At 44.0% G+C, this 24,593-nt stretch overlaps 1 long non-coding RNA gene across 1 annotated transcript in view; it reads right to left on the bottom strand.

Annotated features, from left to right (window-relative positions):
• The window catches only part of LOC106732456 (uncharacterized), a 44,744-nt gene that overhangs the window by 5,355 nt on the left and 14,796 nt on the right, over positions 1–24,593 (bottom strand). The window contains exon 2 of the long non-coding RNA XR_001368702.3: positions 10,832–10,925. This is a non-coding gene — a long non-coding RNA (uncharacterized LOC106732456). The remainder of the gene's footprint in view (positions 1–10,831; positions 10,926–24,593) is intronic.

The following is a 24,593-nucleotide window of genomic DNA, read 5'->3' as shown; positions in this document are numbered from 1 at the left end:
AGCTGCCTAAAATGTGGCTGGGGTGAGTCAAGGCCAGATAAGAGGTTACTAGTTGGACAGGTAGGTGATGAGGGGGAGGATGCAGGAGGCTATCTTGGGTTGCAAGTTATGTGCATGCACAGTAGGGTGTTATGTACATGCACACTCAGCACTTTTGGGTAGCTGCAGGGATCGGTATGGCTGGATCCTGTCAGGGAGAGTCTGCAGCAAGTGGTACAAGTGCTATGTGATCAGATGTCTGAGAGTGTGGGATAGTCAAGAGCTGAATAGGAAAAGGGCTTTTGTCCCCTAAGGGAACAGGTATCTGGGGACTGGTTAGTCGCTTTCTGGGAGGGCAGAGGTCTCTGAGGGGCTGGCAAGGGAAGCAGCAGCCTCAGGTTTTGCTGGGGTCTGGCTGGGAAAGTCTGGGGCTGTTTTTTAGGTTACATAATTTTCTTTCTTCCCAGCCAACCTGCCACCTGCTGCAGCCAAGTCCTTATGCTTCCACTTCTTTCCCAGCTGAATCCAGTCACGGGAGCATCTGGAGGGAAGGCAGAGTGCTGCCCTGAAGCACTAAGCTTCATTGAGCAGCAATGAGAGGCCTCAGGAGGAACTGCAGCTTCTGCTCTCAGGCCAGCTGGGCTCTGTGACATTCAGGCTGAGCTGTGAGCAGGCAGGACAGAGCTGCCAAATGTGTGATTGTCATGTGTGATGCACGGAATTTGGCGGCACTGCAGCCTTGCCAAGAGTTCCACCTGGGGTCAGTGGGAAACAGGAGTATTAATAAAGCTACTGAATATGAGCCTATGATACATATGAAAATATTTTAAACTTCCACATGCAGACCTGCCATATGTATGAGATTTCTTCATATGCTATGGGGCTTCTGCCTCTTATTTGGGACACCCCATCCCCAGCCTTTCTGGAAACACCTTCTAATTTACTGACCCCACCGTCATCCCACTGCCTGGGAAGGGGAGGTCAGTTTTAGAAGCTGCGTCTGGTGAGTGATAATTTGACAGTTCACATGTGCAGTAGACAGTGCTCCTTCGCCTCCTCCCCCTCCCCAAACACCAGGCTGTGAGCCAGCAGGAGAGAGGCAGCTCCTTGCCAGCTCTGCCATTTCCACCCCTAGTTTCCCTCCATCCATCCTCTCCAGGCCTGCAAGAGTGGGGCGTTAAGGAGGCTACTAATTCTGTCTTCCCCCTGGCTGGGTGAGGGGACAAAGGTATTGGCACTGCTTCCCATCCACTCCTCCCAACAACTGGAGGAGAGCAGCTGCACCCACTGCTGCAGCAGAGAAGAGACAGCGAGAAGCAAAGCATCCAGCAAAGCTGAGAGACATGGGCCAGGAATGGAGTACCCACCCTGCAAATTGGTATTAATGGGAACAAGTCAGAGTGTTCTAGCAGATGGGGGCAGGATAAGTGATGGGCTGTGTGGATAACCGAATTAATTAGGAGTCAGAAACAAGATTAATTAGGCTACCTGTCCACAAAGGGTATAGAATTTATTGGGAGCTCTGTGCTATGCTGGAGCCATGTTGTTTTGGGGAACACTTGGAACATATGTAATTAACTGGGGGCTCTCTGTAGGATAAGAGAATTAATCAGGACTGCATGGTGCATGCAGCTGGGGTGCTGTGCCATGGAGGGGTTGACAGAATTACTACTTGTGTGACAGATTTAATGTGCGGTGGATGAGGGGTAAGGATTGATTTTATAGGTGTGGGAAGAGGATGAGGGTATGGACAAAGGTAAGAAAGAAACTTTCTCTCTTCTAGAGTCCATTCTCTCCTCCTTGGGGATTTCAGCTGGTTTTCTCTGATATTGTATAATGGGAGGAATATTGAAAGAAGGTCAGGGCTACAGAGAAAGAGAAAGCTTTTCCATGCTTTTCCTGTAAGTCTGGACTTTGGTTGGCCCTGCTAAGATACGTGGTCAGGTCACGTGATTCTGGACCCCATTTTGGATGCTGTACTTTTCCATAAGAAGTGTGAAAAAGCTTAAACTGAACACAAAGGATTCCCATCTTAGGCAAAATCTATACATGGGAGGGAAACCAGACAATGGGGGGAGCCCAGACACCGGGACACCCCGGCTACGTCTACACTGGCCCCAGATTCCGGAAAAGTCATGCAAAGCAGGTAAGTCAGAATAGGGAAATCCGCGGGGAATTTAAATATCCCCCGCGGATTTAAATAAACATGTCCGCCGCTTTTTTTTCCGGCTTGGGGAAAAGCCAGAAAAAAGCGTCTAGACTGGTGCGATCCTCCGGAATAAAGCCCTTTTCCGAAGGATCTCTTATTCCTACTTGAAAAGGGCTTTATTCCGGAGGATCGCGCCAGTCTAGATGCTTTTTTCTGGCTTTTCCCCAAGCCGGAAAAAAAGCGGCGGACATGTTTATTTAAATCCGCGGGGGATATTTAAATCCCCCGCGGATTTCCCTATTCTGACTTACCTGCTTTGCATGACTTTTCCGGAATTTGGGGCCAGTGTAGACGTAGCCCCCATGTTTACCATCTAAGATGTCTGCTTGCATGATGCTTCACATGGTTCCCATCCTGGGACATCTCCTGTTGCAAACTTTACCCCTCCCAGGCTTTGAGCTGATACTTGGCTGTTTTGCTCTGTTTTGCCTGCTCATTGTAGGTGTTATTTGGAACTACAGACATGCACAGCCCCATGTCTCCCTCCCCCTCTCATTCTCCCCTCCTTCCTCCGCTGAACAACCAGAACTTCCTCTGAGAACAAGGGGCCATGCTCGCTAAACCCTGAAAAGGTTATACTTATATATTTAGAGAAACAGATAGACAGACACTGAGAGTAGTTTTTTGGGGGGAAAGTGAATAGTGGAGAATAGGTTTGAGATTGATCATAGTCGAAATTCCGTGTCTACCCAAAAAGGAAAGACGAGCCACATGTAAGATGATTTCTCAATTCCCTACACTAAAATCATAGTAAAGTCTCCCTCTCAATCCCCACAGTTTTCAAGCTCTTCCCAAAACTGACCTGGTTTTAATGAAAAAATAAAAACTAGAAGTTTTCCTGGGAACTAATACCAAGTCTTGCTTTGCCTTCCGAATTCCTTGTCTTAAAGTCTAAAGAGCCAGAGAGCTAGGCAGCACATCTTTAAAGTAATTCTAGCCTCATAATGATGCTAACAGTTTAGAAATGAATAGAATGTGCCTGGGCAGATTAGATTGGCCAAATGGCTTTGAACATCAAACCTACTGACCCTTGACACCAGACAAGTTGATTTATTATGCTGTTAGCCCTCCTGACAACACGCACTGTGGTCTTGGCACTGTCTGGTCATTTTTCAAGCTCTCTGCTCACTACTGGCACCTACACCCTCTAACACATTACATCAGACAGCTCAGCTACAGAATGCTAAAAATGTTCTCTGGGTTTTTTTTCCAAAGCAGCCTGAATATAAATTATAATTTAATGACAGAGAAGGGATCAGTTTGTATCTTCTGGACAAATAAATATATATGAACTAGGACTTGTCACACGGTCCCAGGTGATAGGATTTATTTAGTTAGTTTATGGTACCTCCTATTAATTATTAATTATTATTATTATTATTATTATTATTATTATTATTTCCAAAAACTCAGGAGGGCTGCTCCAATAAGTTCACACTCTATTTCAGGACAGTATGTAGCTGCTCCATGGTAGGAGGATCCCAAAGAAAGAATTGTGATGCAAAGATGTACAGTATCTTCTATGCTCCAATGAACTAAACATTTGCCACTGCCCTAGAGGAGCAAGTAAGTGCACTTTACCATGGGACACAGACAGGGGCATTCAGCCTGCAGAGGCCAGAGGCAAGCAGAATGCTTGCACTGGAACACTGAAGGAGCACATTGAAATTTGTTGCTTACACCTGTTACAGTCCTGGAGCTGCTGTGGTGGGGAGATACACTTTCCCTCCGCCCCAGAGTTGCTGCAGCCAGGGAAAGGCACCTCTCCCCCAGCCCCAGCCCTAGAGCTGCTGTGGGAGTGATAGGAACATTTCCTGTGGCTCCAGCCCCAGAGCTGCTGCTGGGAGGGAGTCCTCTTTCCCCACCACAGCCCTGGGGCAGCCTTTACAGAAAGCCTCTCATCTCTGGCCTCACCCCAGACCCCAGACCACCACCCCCACCAAAACCTTCACCCAACATATACTCCAACCCTCTGCTCCACTCTGAGCCCACTGCCACACTCCAAACCCACCTGCCACACCCCCAGCCTATGTCACCACCAGTTGGTGCACATAACAAAATTCATTCTGCACATATTTGACAAAAATTAGGGGGAACACTTCTCTTCATCCATCTTCCCTTATTTTATCTAAGAAACAGAAAAAGACAGCTGTGATTAATTAGATAGATAAGTAGACTCCTGGATTCCAAGGCCAGAAGGAAGCACTGAGCTCGTACCTCTTGTATAACATAGGCCATAGAACAGAGGTCGGCAACCTATGGCTCAGTAGGGAGCCAGATATGGCTCTTTTGCTGCTTGAGCTCAGCCCCCCACAGCTCCTGTCACAGTCTTGTGGCCCCCTGCAAAACTGAAATGCCAGTTCCGGCTTCCTGTGGTGGGGGCAGCAGGAAAAAGCCCCGAAGCGCCGCACTGGATCCGGCTGGCAGGGGAAAAGCAGAGCCAGAAATGGCTCCATGTACTGCCACTTCCCTCCTCCTAGCTGGGGAAACAGCAGTGCAGGGACACACTTCCAGGAGGCTTTCCCCTTTGTTCTCTTTGGCTGTAATATGGCCAACGGGAGCAGCGGAAGGCCATGCCTGGGACGCCAGCAGTTCAAAAGCAACTAAGTGACCCTCCGTCCCCCAAGCTGAGACCCCACCCCTCCCACTTCCTCATTCATTGCCCTGCTGACTCTGCACCCCCAACCCCCTCACTCACCACCCTGCCAAGACCCTGCATATCCCTAGCCCCTTCACTCTCTGTCCTGCAAAATCCCACGTCCCCAGCCTCCTCACTCACCGCCCTGCTGAGACCCTGCACCCTAGCCCCCTCCTACATTGCCCTGCCAAAACCCTGCACCCCAGTCCCCTCCTGCACCCTCCCCCCTGGCCAGACATCAAACCCCACCCTGCCCCTCCTCCCTTCCTTGCTCCTGCATCCTCCCCCCAACCAGACACCCCACTCCCAGCCTACTCCTTCACTCCCCTCCTGGCCAGAAACCTTACTCCCAGCTTCTTCTGCACCCTCCTTTCTGGCCCTGCCCCCTGGCCAAACTCTGAACCCTCCCTTGCTCCTGCGCCTGCCCCTTGGCCAGACACCCTACACTCCCAGCATACTACTGCACCTGCCCTCCACCCAGACCTCACACCCTCATCCCCTCCTGCACCTGACCTCTTGCCAAGATCCTGCATCCCCATCCTATCCCACTCACTGACAGCCCCGTCCCACACTCTGAACCCCTCATTTTGGCCCCACTCTAGAGCCTAGGGGGTCCACAAAATCCACTAACCCTGGAACCCCAGAAGAGTTAATCTGGCCTGAGGCCTTGAACCTCAGTCCTCTCCGCCCCCTACTTCCCACCAACAGGCTGGAGCAGCAGGGGAGTGAGGTGTTTCAGTTGAGGGCCACATTAATGAGGGTTGGAGGGATTTTTTTGTTTCTTGTTTGTTTGCTGTTTTTGCTTCTCATTTGGGTGATCCCCTACTGATTTTTCTGTGGGTCAGTTTCCCCTGACCTCAAAAAGGTTTCCCACCCCTGCCATAAATAAAGACAATGTTGAAACCTTGTGTTGGACATAATATTTTACTTTATTTAAAATGAAGCCTGGACAATAAGACCCCCATTGGGGACCAGTGCCCATCTAGCTACAGCATCCTGTCCCCAGCCCTGATCCTGGGTAGGCCCCATGGTCCAGCCCCCATCTGGCTGCAGGAAGGGCTGGTGGTGACCTCCCCTCCTGCTATAGCATAGGTAGGAGGGAAGGCCATGACCTGGCTGTGGCAATCCTGGCCCAGCTCCTTGTCCAGCCACTATTGCCCAAGTGCAGCAGCCCCGCCCCAGACAGGTAAGGTAATCTGTCCCCAGGGCCTCCTCTCATACTCTATTTCCCACACCTAGCACCCTTCCCTGCCTCCTGCACCTCTTACACACCCCAACCCCTAGTTCGAATTAAGTGGCTACACAGCCCTTAATTCGAACTACTTAATTCGAACGTGGCGTTAGTCCTCGTAGAATGAGGTTTACCTAGTTCAAATTAAGCACTCTGCTAGTTCGAATTAAGTTCGAACTAGAGGTTTGTATATGTAGCGCCTATCAAAGTTTATTCTAACTAACATACCCGAAGAGACTAACAAAAATGTATATAGTACAATGAGCTTTTGTGGACACAACCCACTTCTTCAGATGAGTGGAGCAAGAGGCACAGAAAGTACTTCTTAGTTTTCTAGTTAATATGGCTTTTTTGGAAATCACTTTCCTGCCTTTTCATTTCTTGTTTCGTTTCTTGTTTCCACTCTCTTCTCAGACCCTGGGTGCTAGGTGAAATGTATCTCTAGATTCCATCGTGTCATGCCTTTGTTTGTCCAACCGTGGTAACACAAGACACACTGGGATTGTGAGACTCATATTCAAAATGTGGAAATTCATGTGCCTGGCCGTGTTGCCCATTCAGAATTTCCTTCTCTATTTTTGTGGCTCTCACTCCTTGCATTACTGCTTCCACTGTCACTTTCATGTACATACTTCTCACAGCTCTCCTCCCATAGGGTATGTCTACACTACCCTGCTAGTTCGAACTAGCGGGGTAATGTATGCATACCGCACTTGCAAATGAAGCCCGGGATTTGAATTTCCCGGGCTTCATTTGCATAAGCGGGGAGCCGCCATTTTTAAAACCCCGCTGGTTCGAACCCCGTGCAGCGCGGCTACACGGGGCTCGAACTAGGTAGTTCGGACTAGGCTTCCTATTCCGAACTACCGGTACACCTCGTTCTAGGAAGCCTAGTCCGAACTACCTAGTTCAAGCCCCGTGTAGCCGCGCTGCACAGAGTTCGAACCAGCGGGGTTTTAAAAATGGCGGCTCCCCGCTTATGCAAATGAAGCCCGGGAAATTCAAATCCCAGGCTTCATTTGCAAGTGCGGTATGCATACATTACCCTCCTAGTTCGAACTAGGAGGGTAGTGTAGACATACCCATAGTGATTAGTGCTTCAGGCCTTCATGGACTGCAGAGCAGTAAAGAAGGAGAAGGTAAATCCAAGTGGCCACTCCTGCCGCTTGTAATCTTAATGCCGGACATGGGGAAGCAAGAGGGAACTCCTAGAGGCAGCTTCTGCCACTTCTACAGGGTCTGAAAAGAAGGAAAGGAAGCTTTGAATATATATTTCAGAGATATTTTACCTCTGCATCATGTCTCATTTACCAAATCGCCATGCCTCCCCAGGAGGATGTGCCTCATCATTTGAAAGCTCTTGTTCTATAGAACATCATTACCTAATTATGCTTCTCATCTAGCAGCATATGCAAAATGACTTCTGTTTTTTTCTGTTTGGTTTTCTATTCCACAACAGCCAGCTAAGATGCTTTCACTGGAGAAAAAACCTGCTTCTTGAAATGCAGGATGTCATCATTATATATGGATATTTTTAGCATGAACCAAACCAGACAAACCCTGGCTTTTGCACGGTAGGGAAGCTCATGCATTTATCATTGCTTCAGCATAAGCATCATTCACAAAGCATCTCTGCATGTCAAAAAGTGCAGGAAGAACAAAAGCAAAGCTATCTGTTGAATTCAGTCTCAAATTTTGTTTTCTCACATTTACAAATTCAGTATTTGTTGCTTGCGTGAACATTTGTACAAACAACGTTTTGTTTGTCTGAATCGTCATGAATAAAATGAAGTATCTATATCATCTGAAATTCATTTTGGGATCACAGAAGGGCTGATTTGGGACAGAAGAGGTAAACACCAGAAATAGTTATATCCCCATGATAAAATATAACAAATAAGGGTGAAAAGTTGGAACAGCAACCAAGATGTTACATTTGGCTGACATTTTTCATATGATTTCCTCAAAAAATGACTGAAAATGAAACATTTTTAAGCATCAACTTTTTTGTAAGAAGTTTTTAAATACAAAAAATCCTCTACATTTTAATGAAAGAAAGGGTAACCAAATTTTCAGCCAATTCTGATGGAAAAATCTCCAACTACACTACCTAAAGCTTTTTTTAAAGGAAGTCTAACAGAGGACTGGGAGCCAGGAGATTCCTAGTTCTCTTCTTTACACCTCACCAAATTGCTGTAATGATGCATACGTTAGGAGCTCTAACATTTTACGAACATTGTTTAGTAACTAAACATTGCTGATTCCATTTTACTGACAGGGTTCTTGCCTTGACCTACTTGTTTCCATGGGCTCCTTCCTCCACTCTCACAGACTCAGCTAGCCATTTTATGATGATAACTTGCAAATCTGCTTCTCTGCGTCTAACCTCTATTCTCTGTGTGCAGTCTCATATATCAACTTGGCTCTTCAAATTTCATTATGACAACTTGCTGACATCTATAACTTAACATAGCTCCAACCAAATATTTTATTTTCTAAGTATTCTTTCTCCGCCTTCTTCCTTGTTGATAACACCCCCCATGCTGCTTGTCATCTAGGCTCAACTAGTCTGCTGTCATATACAAGCAGTATCCATATCTTGCATTTCTTTCCTCATAGAGAATTAAAAAATCTGACCTTTCCTGACCAAACAGTTAAAATGATTGACCACGCCCTCATCCTTGAATCTTCCTTACTACAACATCTTCATCTTTGGTATTCCTTGTACTCACATTGCCCCTACTAGCCCACTCAAAAAATAACATTTTCTTTCTCACCCATTCATCCAAATGCTTCCCTCAATTGGTTCTCCTGCTTTAAATTTCAATTTCAATTTCTCATCCTCGTGCACATTTCTATCCATACCGATATCTCAGACCTTGCTCCATTTCTTTCCCATATGCACCTACCACCAGCAATACTAATTTTGAAGTTCCACAATTTTCTTTATTTTGATACAATCATTGAATATTTTCCATGTTGTCCCATGCACAAAATGCCTTCCCTGTCCCTATATCCCATAAGAACATAGAGTGGCCATATTGGATTAGACCAAATATCCATGAGGATGTGTTCAATCATGTTGACCAGTTTCCTTTCCTACTACAATGATTAATACCAGATTCCCCAGAGGAAATGAATAGAACAGGCAATCATCAAGTGAGCCCTACCCAGCACCTGGCAAACAAAGGCTAAGACACCATACCTGCTCATCCTAGCTAATAGCCATTGATTGACTTAATCCAGGTTTTTTTTAATCCTGTTATAGTCTCAGTCTTCACAACAACCTCTGTCAAAGAGTTCCACAGGTTGACTGCATGTTGTATAAAGAAATACTTCCTTAATGTGTCCTTCACCAAGACACAATACGCTTCTCACTGTCATGCCTGGTCTCCTCACATAATGGACAATGCTTGAATTCTGGTGAAGGCATCACACAGGGCAGCCAATAACTCTAGCTGCTACTATACTAACACTAAACTTAACTTAAGGTAATACTAGCTATTAAATACAAGAAAAAATTATCAGAAATCTGACACAGAGCATGAGGTAAAAACACCACACAGAACTCTGACATTAGCCACAATGGATGAGAAGGAACTAAGGGGGGCCCTTCTGTGGCCCAGGGAGAGACTAGTGATGCAGGACACCAGTGCCACTCCTACAAATGCTAATAAGCAAAGTTTTCTGGCTCCCCACAGGGCACATATACACTGATGCAGAGTACAGTACACAGCTGCACTACTTGAAAAAGATTAGTTGTATGGGTGGTAAAATACTATCAAAATGTAGTCTTGCCTACTGAATGTTTTTATCAGCTCTAGAATAGACTGAAAAATAGGAAGAAAGTATCACAAAAATTTATATTTGTGGGAAAACTTCAAACATTATTTATATTATTGAATAATTATCATATATAGTAAACTTTTTTCCAATGAAAAACAAAAATATTAATTTAAACCCCTGTTTCTCAAAATGGTCCGCGGATCCACTCTGAGGGTATATCTATGCAGCAACATTATTTCGAAATAACTTAGTCCATGTCTACACAGCAAGCAGTTATCTCACAATAATGTTGAAAAACTGTCAAGCTGGAGGACTTCTTACTCTGACTCCTGTAACCCTCATTGTATGAAGAGTAAGGGCAGTCATAGGAAGAGTGCTTTTTTTTTTAAATAAGTGCTGGGTGGACACTCCCAATTCCAAAATATAAGCTACGCAATTGACATAAAAGACCAATATCTCTTTGAATCTTACTACGTTTTTGGGTATTCTGTGGCAACGGGTTCCACAGTCTAATTATGCATGGTGTAAAAAAAAATTCCTGGTATACATTTTTAATTTGTTGCCTTCCTATTTAATTGAATGTCCTGTTCCTTTTGTGTTATGAGACAAGAAGAACAGACATTTTTCAATCCAGCTTTTCAGTATCACTCATTATTCTGTATACTCTGATCCCTTCTCATCTCTTCCCTAAAGTAATTAATCCCAATCTTTTCAATCTCTCTTCACATGAGAACTTTTCCATGCCCTAATCATTTACATCACTCATCTCTGAACTTCCTCTAAATATTCAACCACAGACCTTTGACCATCACACATGTCGCTTTTCAAAATTTGCCGAGATGGTTACCTCCTCTCATTTCAGAACAAAGGGAAAGGGTAATATTTCTAACTTGCTGATTTTTTAAACCCAACAATCATAGACTTTTTAGCTTTTTAATATACTAATTGCAAACTCTGAAAAAGAGAAAGAAATACATATGAAGCTTACAGGCTGCAGTCAAATGTGTGAGAAATTATTTAAAAATAATTGTATTGATGACTGACAGATGATTCCTTTCTCCAGGGATACATAACTCTTGCACCTGAATAAAATAAAAGAAAATCAGATATGTTATAAATATTGGGACAGAGCCTTTACAGGTGAACAACACCACTCTAGCCCTTGTTTTTAGTAGTGGCTGTAAGACTGGAAAAGGTTAACATACATGTGCACATTACATTATGTAAGAATATACAGGGAAATGATGGCATCCAGGCTCCTCGTTATGATGATTTGGTGCTATTTTATACTATGTCAGCCAGCATGATAAGCAGAGAAATAAATTTCACCCCCACTGTGCAAGTCAAGTTACATTAGCAGAATATCTGATGCTATGATAGATACTGTAGGCAAACATTTTTATAACTATTTGAGTTAAATCGGTTCAAAGATATGGTTTCAAAATATGCTATATATTGCAGTTTTAGAAAATGCTGTCACCCGCACTACCATTATTTATATACACAATAAAAGTGCACAGGCCATTAGAGACAATCTGCCTGCCCTGAGGAGCTTACACTGAGGCTCTGACTTATGCACATATGGAAGTATATGTACTATGAGTAGTAGTAAGTCAATGGGACTCCTTGTTGTGTGCAAAGTTAAGCACCAAGGTCTTTGCAGAATTGGGGTCTACAGCTTCCATGCTGAAAACTAGATACAGTATACAGATCTATTATTTCAATGAGGATTTGCAAGTTGCAGCTGTCCTGCCACATAGCTATCACTGCTGTGTTTGTTGGGTAGAGGCACCCCTCAATAAACCATGGTTCCCATTGTTCTGTTGCATTGTCTTGCTTCTGTAGTCTCTATACTTTCCTCTACCAATAGCACATTTTAGTGCTAATCTATGTGATCAGATCAGGTCTAGATTTCAAACCAGATGAACAGTAACCTGGGAACAGTAACCATATTACTGGTGAGATGTCAATCTTAGCTGTTGGAATTTTCACTTGATTTTGAAATATGTTATTTACCAAGACAGTCAGTCTCAGTTGTCACTCACAATCGCAGACTGGCAGTGGCAACTGAATTTTAATTTTTATTAAAAGGAAGACAAAGCTACAGTTATCAGAGCAAGTGAAAGTCAGACACACTACAAACAGGAGAAAAGCAAGAATGGCATAATATTCAGTAGCACAGCAAGGAGAATGTAGAATGATGCAATTTAATTTAAAACTATCACAGCAACACCATGGCATTAAGATTCACTTAACATGTGATAAGATCCTGGAAATTAGTGCAACTAAATTTTCCTATTGGATAACCAGAGTGGAAACCTTAACAGCTTGTTGACAGGAGATCAAGATCCTGCCTTCCCCATCTAGATCTGGTGTCAATCTGGGGTAATTTTAATGTTTGCTTGTTCTGGTGTTCAGAGAGTGGATTCTGTTTAATTTTCTTTGATTTTTCAAAGGAGGAATAACTTCCACTGACACCATTTAATTCTGTTTTTAAACCACAGTGTGGTCTCATTGAAACCATTTTGCCACCATAACCTTACATTGTCAAGGCTTCATAATGGCATCATCAAAAGGTCCTTATAGACTTGCTATGAAATAGCTTTCCCATAATAACTTCACATCTCTGACTGTATTGTAATGGTATGATCATGGGGTCACAGACTAGCACCGAATTCCTTTTGCCATTGTAATCTTACAGTACATCATTATAGCCTTAGTCATTGTGACACTGTTATAGAGTCTCCATTGGCTGACAAAGAAACCATTTCCTCATCATGCATTAGTCTTAAATAACAATATCGACCTAATGATATAGTCAAGAGGTTAGGAAAGAACAAGCCATACCCTTATTTATTTCAGTTCAGCATTAGATTCAGGGGGCTGAGGCTTTACTGTTTGGCCTTCTGAACTGTGTTCCCTCCTTTTGTGATGAAAATAAACCATGGTTCTCCAAGCCACAGAAATAATTATTTTAAAAAATAAAGAAAGAAAAAGGGAATCCTTTACCTTTTCTAGGACCTGATTCACAAATCAGTTATATATATCCTTAAGTTCATTCCTGTTTCTCCAAACACTTAAGCACATGCTTAACTTTAGAGTAATGCTTATATCCCATTGACGTCAGTGAAACTTAAACATGTCAGATTCTTTGCTGACTTCAGATGGACTTCAGCACAGGAGTTGCTGCACTGGAGTCTAATATCTCCCAGTTCTGGCTAGTTTATAGCCAAATCTTGAAAAGTGCTGTATGCCTTCAAATTCCATTTATATGAATGGAAAATGGCTCCCTTGGCAGCTCACTGGATAAGACTTGCAATCTGTACTCCATTAGACCCCTTGTAGTCATCTCATCAGATCCACAGTCCCCCACTTTGTAATCAGTTCTATTAGTGGAAGCACATATATAACTTCTTTGAAACTGACCTAATGACATTTTCTATTCACTCCTATTCACCCACACAGGCTGCATTAGTGCCAGACCCCTGAAACTAGTGACATTTTATTCTCATCTCCTAAGGGCTCCATATTCATAGGGCTTCCACAGACTTGCACCTTATGCCACTGAAATCTCAAACTGCAATAGCTGTAGAATTGCACTATCACAGGATCTCCATAGAGTGCTGATCCGTATTCTGCTACTGTGATTGTTCTAAACAACCGTCCCCTTCACATTCTTTGCTAGTGGTGCCATGGTGAAAGAGTGGGATAACGAGTTCCTTGTAAGATGAGAAAAATTCATTTTTATTCCGAAACAGAAAGGGCTTGACATTAAGTCAAAACACTAGCAGAGTCATTAGTGCTGTCTGTGCACTTAGGAGAAAAGAAAATTCCTGAAAGTGAGCATTATGCAGCAAAGCTGGAACAGTCTTGCTAGCTTGACATTTCTGCAGCTTCTTACTCAGTAACATAGAGCCAAGTAGCAGGTATACAGACAGCCCCTTTTTAGATTCCCTCCCCTCACTTCATGCAGAAGGATTTTTTTAATAGGAAGTAACAATGGAAGTGAATGAAAAAAACACCCTTTTGACTATTCCACACATTGTTATTGTTTCTGTACTGGGAATAGTTGTATAGACCAGTATAAAAATAAATTGGCAAAAATGTGGTTGGTTGTCCAATACAATTGTGGTGAACTCGTGTGAATTCCTCCAATGAAAATAGTGTTCAGTATGCTTACGGATAATGAGCTTTAAAGGAAAATAAATGGTTAAAGTGGAGCAATTTTCTTTTTCCTTCCCTCTTCCACCAGACACATGATTTTCACTCAAGTGTCTGTGGCATTCAGATCCTGACATTTGAATTCTAAGCACCATGGTATTCATCACATGCCTTCTCTGAGTTTCTGCATGCCCCTATAATACATTTCTTAATTCCTTTCAATTTTTTCAGTCTTTTTGAAACTGACATATTTACCAAAGACAATACTTCTCCAACAAAGGAAAAAAGAAGCAGAAACAAAAATTAATATTTCCTTTACGGTTTTATATAATCTACTGGGCAATTTTAAAATATTATTTTAGAGAAATTATATGTAAATCCATAAAATAAATAAAGTCTTCTATTCGTGAGCTCCACAGACAAATAATCTGAAAATAATCCCAAGAAGATTTTATTTACAGAACTGAGAGGCTCTGTCAGAAAACACTGTTATGAATAGCCATGTGATTTTAGCTTTAAATGCCTTTCAGTGTAGATTTTTACCATTAAAAATTTTGACTAGATACCAAACCACTTTAATGCTGCTCTTATAGCCCCATTATCCTATATAGCTCAGAATCAGGAAAATATATGGCAACAGCCAATATCACAGTATAACAAATAGTTGAACCATGGTGCCTTGGCAGTTCACCCAGGACCAGGATAATAGATTCCTTAAGCCCTTTACATACAACTACACTTCTATAACTGTAGATATTTTAAATCTTGTCCACATGGTTTATATAGTAAGGCATGCCTAGACAAGTCAAAAGGCTATCTCAAATAAAGATATGAGAAAAAAACAAGATAAAAACAATCTGAATGTTGATTTAATATTTGAGTGGAGAAGTTGTCCTCTTTTCAATTTATGCAATTGTGTTTACTACTTATATGTTGTCATTCTATAATTCTGTCAATTTTTGGCACCCATTTATTTTTAATTGGTCAGACACTGTCCATAACAGCAACAGCTGCTTAGGAGCAACATGGCAAAAGGTCACCGATAAGTCGCTACTAACAAGTGTCTACTGTAGGTAGAAAGCTTTTCTTAATTTCTAACATGTATCTCCCTTGCAACAGATAACTGCTTGTTGATCTGGTCTTCTTAATTATAGCCAATGCGGGTTTCACACTTTGTTATACCATGACCCTCCTCTGACAACAAAAATTACTACATGACATCAGGAGGCAGCCAAACTCAAGCCCTGCCATTTCAGGCAGAGGAGCTAAAGCCAAAAGCCCAAAAACTTCAGCCTCAGAGGGAGTGGGAGGTGAGGGTGGACATATAACCTAAACCTTGCCATCCAGGGCTGACACCCTAGAGCTTCAACTTTAGTCCTGTGCAGTGAGGTTCAGGCTTTGGCTGCAAGCCCTAGCAAGCCTAATATCATTCCTGGCAGTTTTATTCAAATGGGGTCACAACCCACTTTGGGGTCCTGACCCAAAATCTGAAAAAACATTTGAAGATGTTACTGGCTCCCCCTCTCAGTCTTCTTTTCTCAAGACTAAGCATCCTCATTTTTAACCTGTCCTTTTAGGTAAAGTTTTCAAAATCCTTTTTTCTTTTATTTGCTCTCCTCTGGATTCTCTCACTATTTTGTCCTATAGTAATAGAAATGTAGCCGTGTTAGTCTGGGGTAGCTGAAGCAAAATGCAGGACTAGGTAGCACTTTAAAGACTAACAAGATGGTTTATTAGATGATGAGCTTTCGTGGGCCAGACCCACTTCCTCAGATCACTTTTGTCCTAAAGTGTGGAGCTCAAAATTAGACACATTGCTTCATCTGAGGCCTCTGATTTCAGTGGGTGGATTCTAGATACTCCTGTAATATAGCGCAAATAACAATAAATAATAAACCACTTCTGCATATTCTAATTTTTCAGACTGTTAAATGGCCATAATTACTTAGGATCCCCATCTTAAGGCCTTTTTATTATATAAAGTGGCATTTATTAATTCCTCCAAATGTAATTAATTGTGACCATTTTGCAAAGAGAAGTCCCTTTTGTTGTATTTAAGCCTTTACTTGGTCATTTTTACATGTGTTATATTATAATTAACAAGGCCATAAAACCACTACACCAATTTTAACAGAAGTTACCCTGTGCATTACAATAGCACTTTGACCAGAAAGTAAAATTCATTGTACAAGACATTTCCAATTACTTGCAGAAAGGACTGTTTGCAGCCTTAATTGGACTGGAAAATCAGCTAAGTGAAAAGAGATTTTTCACCATAAAAAAGCTTTATGCCCAGAATGTGGATGAACTATATGTGCCTATGCTCCTAAGCATTCATTGAGAAAGTAATATGAACAATGCCATCGTTCTAATTCACTAGTGGCACTTTCTTTACAACTCCAGAAAGTATAGGAATCGTTGTTGTTCTTTTTAATTTTGGATGCCCATCTGATATAGCTACCTTGTTTTACAGCTAAAAGAATTCCATAGCATCATTTCAAGTTGGTCAGTTAAAAGCTAGCTGCTCCGGTTGTCAAACATCAAACCATCCTCCCAAATTCAGTGAAATTAGAAACCAACTAGAAAAAAGGCTCTTGACCTTTCTTGGGCTCAGGACCTATCTGTAAACATTTATGCCTTTTTCAGTATGTCTACACTACAGAGTTAATTCGAACTAACGGACGTTAGTTCGAATTAACTTTGATAGGCGCTACACTAGCGCTCCGCTAGTTCGAACTTAACTAAGCGGAGCGCTTAGTTCGAACTAGGTAAACCTCATTCTACGAGGACTAAGCCTAGTTCGAACTTACTAGTTCGAATTAAGGGGTGTGTAGCCCCTTAATTCGAACTAGTGGGAGGCTAGCCCTCCCCAGCTTTCCCTGGTGGCCACTCTGGCCAACACCAGGGAAACTCGTATGCCCCCCTCCTGGCCCTGGACCCCTTAAAGGGACACGGGCTAGCTACGATGCCCGTGCCAGGTGCAAGCCTGCCAGCACCCAGCCAGCAGACCCTGCACCTGGCACGGCTTGAGCCAGCCACCCGATGCCCCCCAGCCCTCCCCCTCTTCCTGGGACCAGGCTGGCGGCTCCCGGGAGCTTGCCCAGGACCGCAAGAGGCGGGCACCCGCCTGGTCCAGTGCAGACATCGTGGACCTCGTCCACGACCTCCGCACTAGGCACAGGAGAGCTGCCAGCCTGGCCACCCAGGAGCAGGTTTGCATGAAAATCAAGGTGGTCCACTGAGACCCCCGACCCAGAGCCCTGAGCTTAGAATGGCCGTGCTGGGTCAGACCAAAGGTCCATCTAGCCCAGTAGCCTGTATGCCGAGAGCAGCTAACCCTAGGGATCCTGAAGGGGATGGACCAAAGACAGTGACCAAGCCATTTGTCTCGTGCCATCCCTCTCCAGCCTTCCACAAACTTCGGGCAGGGACACCACTCCTACCCCTGGCTAATACCACTCCATAGACCCAACCTCCATGAATTGATCTCACTTCTCTTTAAACTCTGTTCTAGTTCTAGCCTTCACAGCCTCCTGCAGCAAGGAGTTCCACAGGTTAACTATTTGCTTTGGGAAGAAGAACTTTCGCATATTAGTTTGAAGCCTGCTACCCATTCCTTTCCTTTGGTGTTCTCTAGTCCTTCTATTATGGGAACTAATGACGAACTTTTCTGTATGCACCCTCTCCACCCCACTCATGCTTTTATAGACCTCTATCATATCCCCCCTCCATCTCCTCTTTTCTAAGCTGAAAAGTCCCAGTCTCTTTAGCCTCTCTTCATATGGGACCTGTTCCAAACCCCTCATCATTGTAGTTGCCCTCCCCTCTCCCACCCTCTCTCTTCCCCTCTCCCACCTCCTTTTCCCAGTCTCCCTGAGTTTTGTTCAATAAAGAGAGATTCTGTTTTTGAACACAATTGTCCTTTATTTTGTACATCAGGAAGGGGGGCTAGGGAGGGGTAAGTGAAAGGAGGTGAGGGAGGAATGGGGTACGAGCCCGCGATGGGGAGGACTGGGCTGGCTCTGCGGGCTTCTGGGGGTGGAAGCTCTCCTGCAGCCCCCCAATTGTCCCCTCTCCTCAGATGGCAGCCTGCAGCAAGTGCAGCCGGGCTGATGGCCGAGTGCTGTGATGTGCCCAGTGTGGGTACTCCGGGCAATCCAAGCCAGGACTGCTTTGTAAGCAGGGTACCCCTGAGAACTGTCTGTCTGGGGTGGGGGTCGGATCCCTTTAAGCACAGCCCTCGGCTAGCCTGAGACAGCATCTCCACGCTCTAAGTCTTCCTCTGATGCCCTGCCGGCACTGCTTCCGGCCATCCTTAACCCCAGTTCAGGGTCCACTTAATGTGGACATGCAAGTTCGAATTAGCAAAATGCTAATTCGAACTAGTTTTTTAGTCTGGATGCGTTAGTTCGAATTAGCTTAGTTCGAATTAACTTATTCGAACTAAGTTAGTTCGAATTAGCACTGTAGTGTAGACATACCTTTTGTGACTAAGGCTACGTCTCCACTGAAGGCTTCTTGTGCAAGAAGCTTTTTGCAGAAGAGATCTTCCGCAAAAACTTCTTGCACAAGAGCAGTCCACAGTACAAAAGCGCATCACAAAAGTGATGTGCTTTTGCACAAGAGAGCGTCCAGACTGTATGGATGCTCTCTCGAAAGAAAGCTCTGATTGCTATTCACAGAATAGCCACCAGAGCGCCTGTGGCTATTTTCAATTGGCTCTTTTTGCGCAAAAAACTCCTGTTGCCAATCTGCACACATGTTTTTGCGCAAGAACTCTTGCGCAAAAAGGTGTTATTCCTCATAGAAAGAGGAATACCTACACCGCAAAAAAACTCTGTTCTTTTGATTTACTGTAAATTTACTTGTGCAAAAACGCGCTTGAGGTGTGAACGCTCCACAGATTTTTGCTCAAAAACCCTGTAGTGTAGACGTAGCCTAAGTAAAGAGTCTGCCAGTGGAAGCTGTGGGTAGCTTTGGTCGCCTCCTGCTCCCTTGAGGGTTTGAGTCCTGCCCAGCATTCACCATAAGATGGCAGTTCCTGCAGCTCCTGTGCTGTGGGAGTGGATGGGTTTGATGCTCTGCTCCAGGTATTGCACATTTAACCTACTGCCAGCATGACTGGTAGGTCAAACAGGAGTGGTGACAGGGCCTCAGGGGTTGAAGTGCCTGGAGCAGAGAGGGCATCCCAGCCAGCCCACTGGAACAGGAACTGCCACATGACCCTTTGAAACATTCTGGCAACCCAATTTTGGGTAAACTAGAATATAATCTATTAATTAGATCCCTGACTTGAAAAGACACCTTTATGACAAAGCTGGCAATGGAATGTATTACTGACTAGCAAGTCGCACAGTTTTCTCTAAGAGAAGAGATTAAATTTTGACCTCATTAAGTACAAGTAAAGCAACCACAACTGGTTGTTGGGTTAGTATGTGAGTTCAACACTTCCTATAGTCTGTCTGGACATCACCAGAAAAGTTGGTTCCAGTGGACAGATAGGGTGTGTCTAGACTACATGCCTCCTTCGACGGAGGCATGTAGATTAGCCAGATCGGAAGAGGGAAATGAAGCCGCGATTAAAATAATCGCGGCTTCATTTAAATTTAAATGGCTGCCCCGATCTGCCGATCAGCTGTTTGTCGGCAGATCGGGGGAGTCTGGACGCGATGCCCCGACAAAGAAGCCTTTCTTCATCGACACAGGTAAGCCTCGTGAAACCAGGTTTACCTGTGTCGATGAAGAAAGGCTTCTTTGTCGGGGCATCGCGTCCAGACTCCCCCGATCTGCCGACAAACAGCTGATCGGCAGATCGGGGCAGCCATTTAAATTTAAATGAAGCCGCGATTATTTTAATCGCGGCTTCATTTCCCTCTTCCGATCTGGCTAATCTACATGCCTCCATCGAAGGAGGCATGTAGTCTAGACACACCCATAGAGGACCAACACTCAGAGAATCTGAACTAATGTATGATCATTGATGAGGTGCTCCATGTAATCACATGATTGTGATTTTGGACTACCGTATTTTAGCAAATATACCTCGCATCCAAATATAACCCGCAGTTTTTGCTACTTCAGTAAAAAAAAATCTTGTATACCCCGGCACATGAGTATACCCGCAGGGTATACAAAACTGTGCCAGGGGTATATTTACGATGCGGGGGTATATTTACGGTGCGGGGGTTAGGCTCCCACCCCGCAACCGAACAACGCAGGGAAACTTACAAGGGGCGCAGCAGCCGGGAATGCTCCACAGTCGGGGAAGAGGCATCCTCAGCAGAGGTGCAAGGCGTGAGGCTCCCAGCCCGGGCTGACAAAGGGAAGGAGCCCAGAGCAAGTTGCGGGCGCGGGGCTCTGAGGCCAGCAGCAGCGGTGAGTGTCTGCAGGCAGCCACAGCTCACAGGAGCGGGGCTGGAGCATGGTGCTTGTTGCTCGTTGCTCATTGCTCCTGCGCGATCCAGCTGGGCACCCTCCCCTGCAGCCACCACCGCTGCTTGTTGCTCCTGGGCCAGGGTATGGTTCAGGACGGTGGGGCCGGTGCTGGCCCAGGAGTAACAAGCGAGCACACAGTGGGTCCGACATGCGGCGGCGGCTGCAGGGGAGGGCACCCGGCTGGATCATGCAGGAGCAATGAGAAACAAGCATCATGCCCCGGCCCCTCTCCTGTGAGCCGTGCCATCTCCTGTGAGCCGAGCCCCACGCCCACAACTTGCTCCGGGCTCCTTCCCTTTGTCAGCCCGGTCTGGGAGCCTCCCACCTTGCACCTGTGCAGGGGATGTCTCTGCCCCAGCTCCGGAGCGTTCCCGGCTGCTGCGCCCCTTGTAAGTTTCCCTGTGTTGTTTGGTCACGGACTGGGAGCCTAACCCCAGCCCGGCAAAGGTAGTGGAAAGGGGGGGGAGGGGATCCTCTTCCATCCAGTAAAAAAAACCCTATATACCCCACGCACGAATATAGCCTGCGGGTGGGGGGGGTTGTAAAAATGAATATAACCCACAGGTTATATTCACTAAAAGACAGTAACTGAATTCCCTGCTAAAATAAGAGCTGGGCAGTATAGGCTGGATGCTGTAGGATCTTAGCTGGAATTTCTGCAAGAGGAATTAGTTCTGTGTATCGCTAATTTTTTATCTGGTATTTTTAACCATCACTGTGCAAAATATGGAATTGCAAACACCTTTTTGTCAAAAGATTCTCTGCCCACAGAAAGATGCCACTGAAGAGTCCCCTCAGTTAGCACTGAGCAGTGGGCAACAATGCATCTGAAAACATTTTGTGCCTTCAAAATACACCAGATTTCATCAACGGTGCTCAGATTCTATGGTGATGAGCAGAATAGAAGAATCTGTGTAGAACAGAGTAGCCTCAGGCAGGGAGGAAACTAAGCCAACTGCAGGCAGAAGTCTCAGATGCAAAGAAACAGAGTAAACTTACGATATGTTTACACTGTGATTCGACACTCATGGCAGGGCTTGGGCTAAGGGGTGTTTAACTATGGTGCAAATGCGAGGTCATAGAGCCTCGCCTCCAGACTAAGGCCTGACATATACACTGCAACCAGACAGTGTAAGCCCTGAGCCCTGCAAGTCCGAGTTAGATGGAATAGGCCAGCCACAGGTGGCAAATTGACCTGGGCAGTGAGACTCAGTGACACAGGTTTTATTGCAGTGCAGGTATACCCCTAAGTTCTAAACCTTCAGTGACATGATGGTCTTTGCAATTTGTGGCAATATGAAACATACCGACTGAAAAGTAAACCTTAAATACAGCATATGGATGGAAGCTAATGACTTTGAGAGTTCATGTCCCATTTGAAAGGGATTACTGCTATTACAAACCACAGAAAGCAATTAACAGCACCCACAATGTTTAAAAAAAATAACATCAGCAGTTCCGTTGGGTGACTATGATGGAAATTGGTCAATCTTTGGAGATTAATAAGCAATTTTCTATCAGCGGGCAGCATGCTCTCTGGTAGAAAACCACAAAAAAAGCACCATTCTCAGAGGATTATTTTTAACAATTCATTGTGTTGTGCATATTTAAGAGGAAACTTGTGGATATCACCACTATCCTAGAAGTATATGCTCATTTATTTTCCCCTTGCAAATAACAGAAACCAATATATGACACATTACAGTGCACTGGATATCTAGAGTCTAAAATGACCAATTATATCTGAAAAGGCAAGAAGGTGTCAAACATTTCATATAGTGTTTGTTGCTGGTGGTGGTGGGACTTTGTTTATTTCTTGTGCAATTGCTTGCATTTAGTTTTGTTTGCCTTTTGCCGGTGCTTATTTTTCTATTAGGCTTCATTTAAATTGGTCACAGCTGATTAATGTAAACTGTTTGAGTATTATTGTTTAAGTGTTCCTAAACAGGCATTCCCTTTTAGAAGAGACATCTCATATTAACAAAATGTAATTATGAATAAGATAAATATGATTTGTACCAGATGCCTAAATGTTAATACATGCGATTTTTAGAATATCCTTCTATAAAAACTTGCCCCAGTTTAAAACATTATGCCATTTTTTTAACAAAACAGACTTCACCAAGTTTAATATTCTGTTTTAATTGTATCACACAGCAAATTGGTCATGGAATAACCCGTGTAGGGAGAATAGGGTAAGATTGTGTTATGTCTAGACAACATTCTTTCAGATCAAAGTGAAGCAGAGATAACTGAATCAGTTTCCATGTAGGAGACCAAAAAAGGAGAGAAATAATATCATGCATACTAATTTATTTCAGAGTGCTTTGAGGACTCAAATCCTTTTTCTGTGGTTTCAAAGTCACTGTGGGGCTAATACGCTGTCTTATCCTATCACATGACTCTGTTCTCCCATAGAGTTCAGGTTACACAAGAAGCAGCACTGAGGATGTGACTTGAGGAGCTGATAAAGGCTGAGTGTGAAAGTGGTTTGAGGATAGAACCAGCTTTGACAGAAACACCATCAAGTTATTTTAACATTAATAATCTCAACTCATGGTTACACAAATGTAGCCACTTACTCTGACACAACGCAATTGATCCCATCCAGTCTGGAAGACAATCAGGCAGATGTACAAGGGGATGCACAAGAGTTCAGAGCCATTTGATTAGATGAGTTCCCTCTCCTCCAACCACCTTTCTACAGATCTTTAGTGTGGAGCCTCACACCATTCTTTAGAGTCTGTCGGGGTCACTTCAAGCACTGAAAACAGTTAGCCAAGACCACATTCCTTGCAGACTTGATTGCTGAAGAGTCTGCCTTCTCCCCTCATCCTGATTGCTATGGTCTTGACTGTGTGGCTTAGCAGTGCTTCACAGGAAGCGTGGTTTAGGGATTGTTAACCTCTGCAAGCTCTCTCCAGACAAGGACCCACCAACTCAAAGCAGCATCAGACCCTACCAGAACAACAGGTGCAAAACCTGCACACATACTTCCACTGATAGAATGATCAACACTCCCACAACACACCTTTCAAGGTCCATAGGTCCTACACCTGCCTATCACAACATCAAAAGCCCAAGATTTTGTGGTGATGGGGGACTTCAACTATCCCGATATATGTTGGGAAAAACACAGCGGGACACAGACTATCCAAGAAGTTCTTGGACTGCATTTGGAGACAACTTTTTATTTCAGAAGGTTGAAAAAGCTACTGGGGGGAAGCTGTTCTAGATTTGATCCTAACAAATAGGGAGGAACTGGCTGAGAATTTGAAAGTGGAAGGCAACTTGGGTGAGAGTTCACAATTCTAAGGAAGGATAGAAGGGAGAACAGCAAAATAGAGACAATGGATTTCGGGAAGGCAGATTTTGGTAAGCTCAGAGAGCTGATAGGTAAGTCCCATGGGAATCAAGACTGAGGGAAAAAACAACTGAGGAGAGTTGGCAGTTTTTCAAAGGGACATTATTAAGGGCCCCAAAGCAAGCTATTCCGCTGCGTTGGAAAGATAGAAAATATGGCAAAAGACCACCTTGGTTTAACCACAAGATCTTGCATGATCTAAAATAAAAAAGGAGTCATATAAAAAATGGAAAGTAGGACAAATTACAAAGGATGAATATAGGCAAACACAGGAATCCAGGGGCAAGATTAGAAAGGCGAAGGCTCAAATTGAGCTCAAACTAGCTACAGGACTAAAGGGAAACAAGAAGACTTTTTGTAAACACATTAGAAGCAAGAAGAAGACCAAGGACAGGGTAGGCCCACTGGTCAGTGAGGAGGGAGAAACAGTAACAGGAAACTTGGAAATGGTAGAGATGCTTAATGTCTTCTTTGTTTCAGTTTTCACCGAGAAGTCTGAAGGAATGCCTAACATAGTGAATGCTAGTGGGATGGTGGGAGGTTTAGAAGATAAAATAAAAAAAGAACAAGTCAAAAATAACCTAGAAAAGTTAGATGCCTGAAAGTTACCAGGGCCTGATGAAATGCATCCTAGAATACTCAAAGAGCTAATAGAGGAGATATCTGAGCCTCTAGCTATCATCTTTGGAAAATCATGGGAGACAGGAGAGATTCCTGAAGACTGGAAAAGGACAAATATAGTGCCCATTTATAAAAATGGAAATAAGAACAACCCAGGAAAGTACAGACC

The sequence above is a fragment of the Pelodiscus sinensis genome, chromosome 3, assembly GCF_049634645.1.
Source record: "Pelodiscus sinensis isolate JC-2024 chromosome 3, ASM4963464v1, whole genome shotgun sequence".
NCBI classification, from domain to species: domain Eukaryota; kingdom Metazoa; phylum Chordata; order Testudines; family Trionychidae; genus Pelodiscus; species Pelodiscus sinensis.
This window is presented reverse-complemented; position numbering and strand designations above follow the sequence as displayed.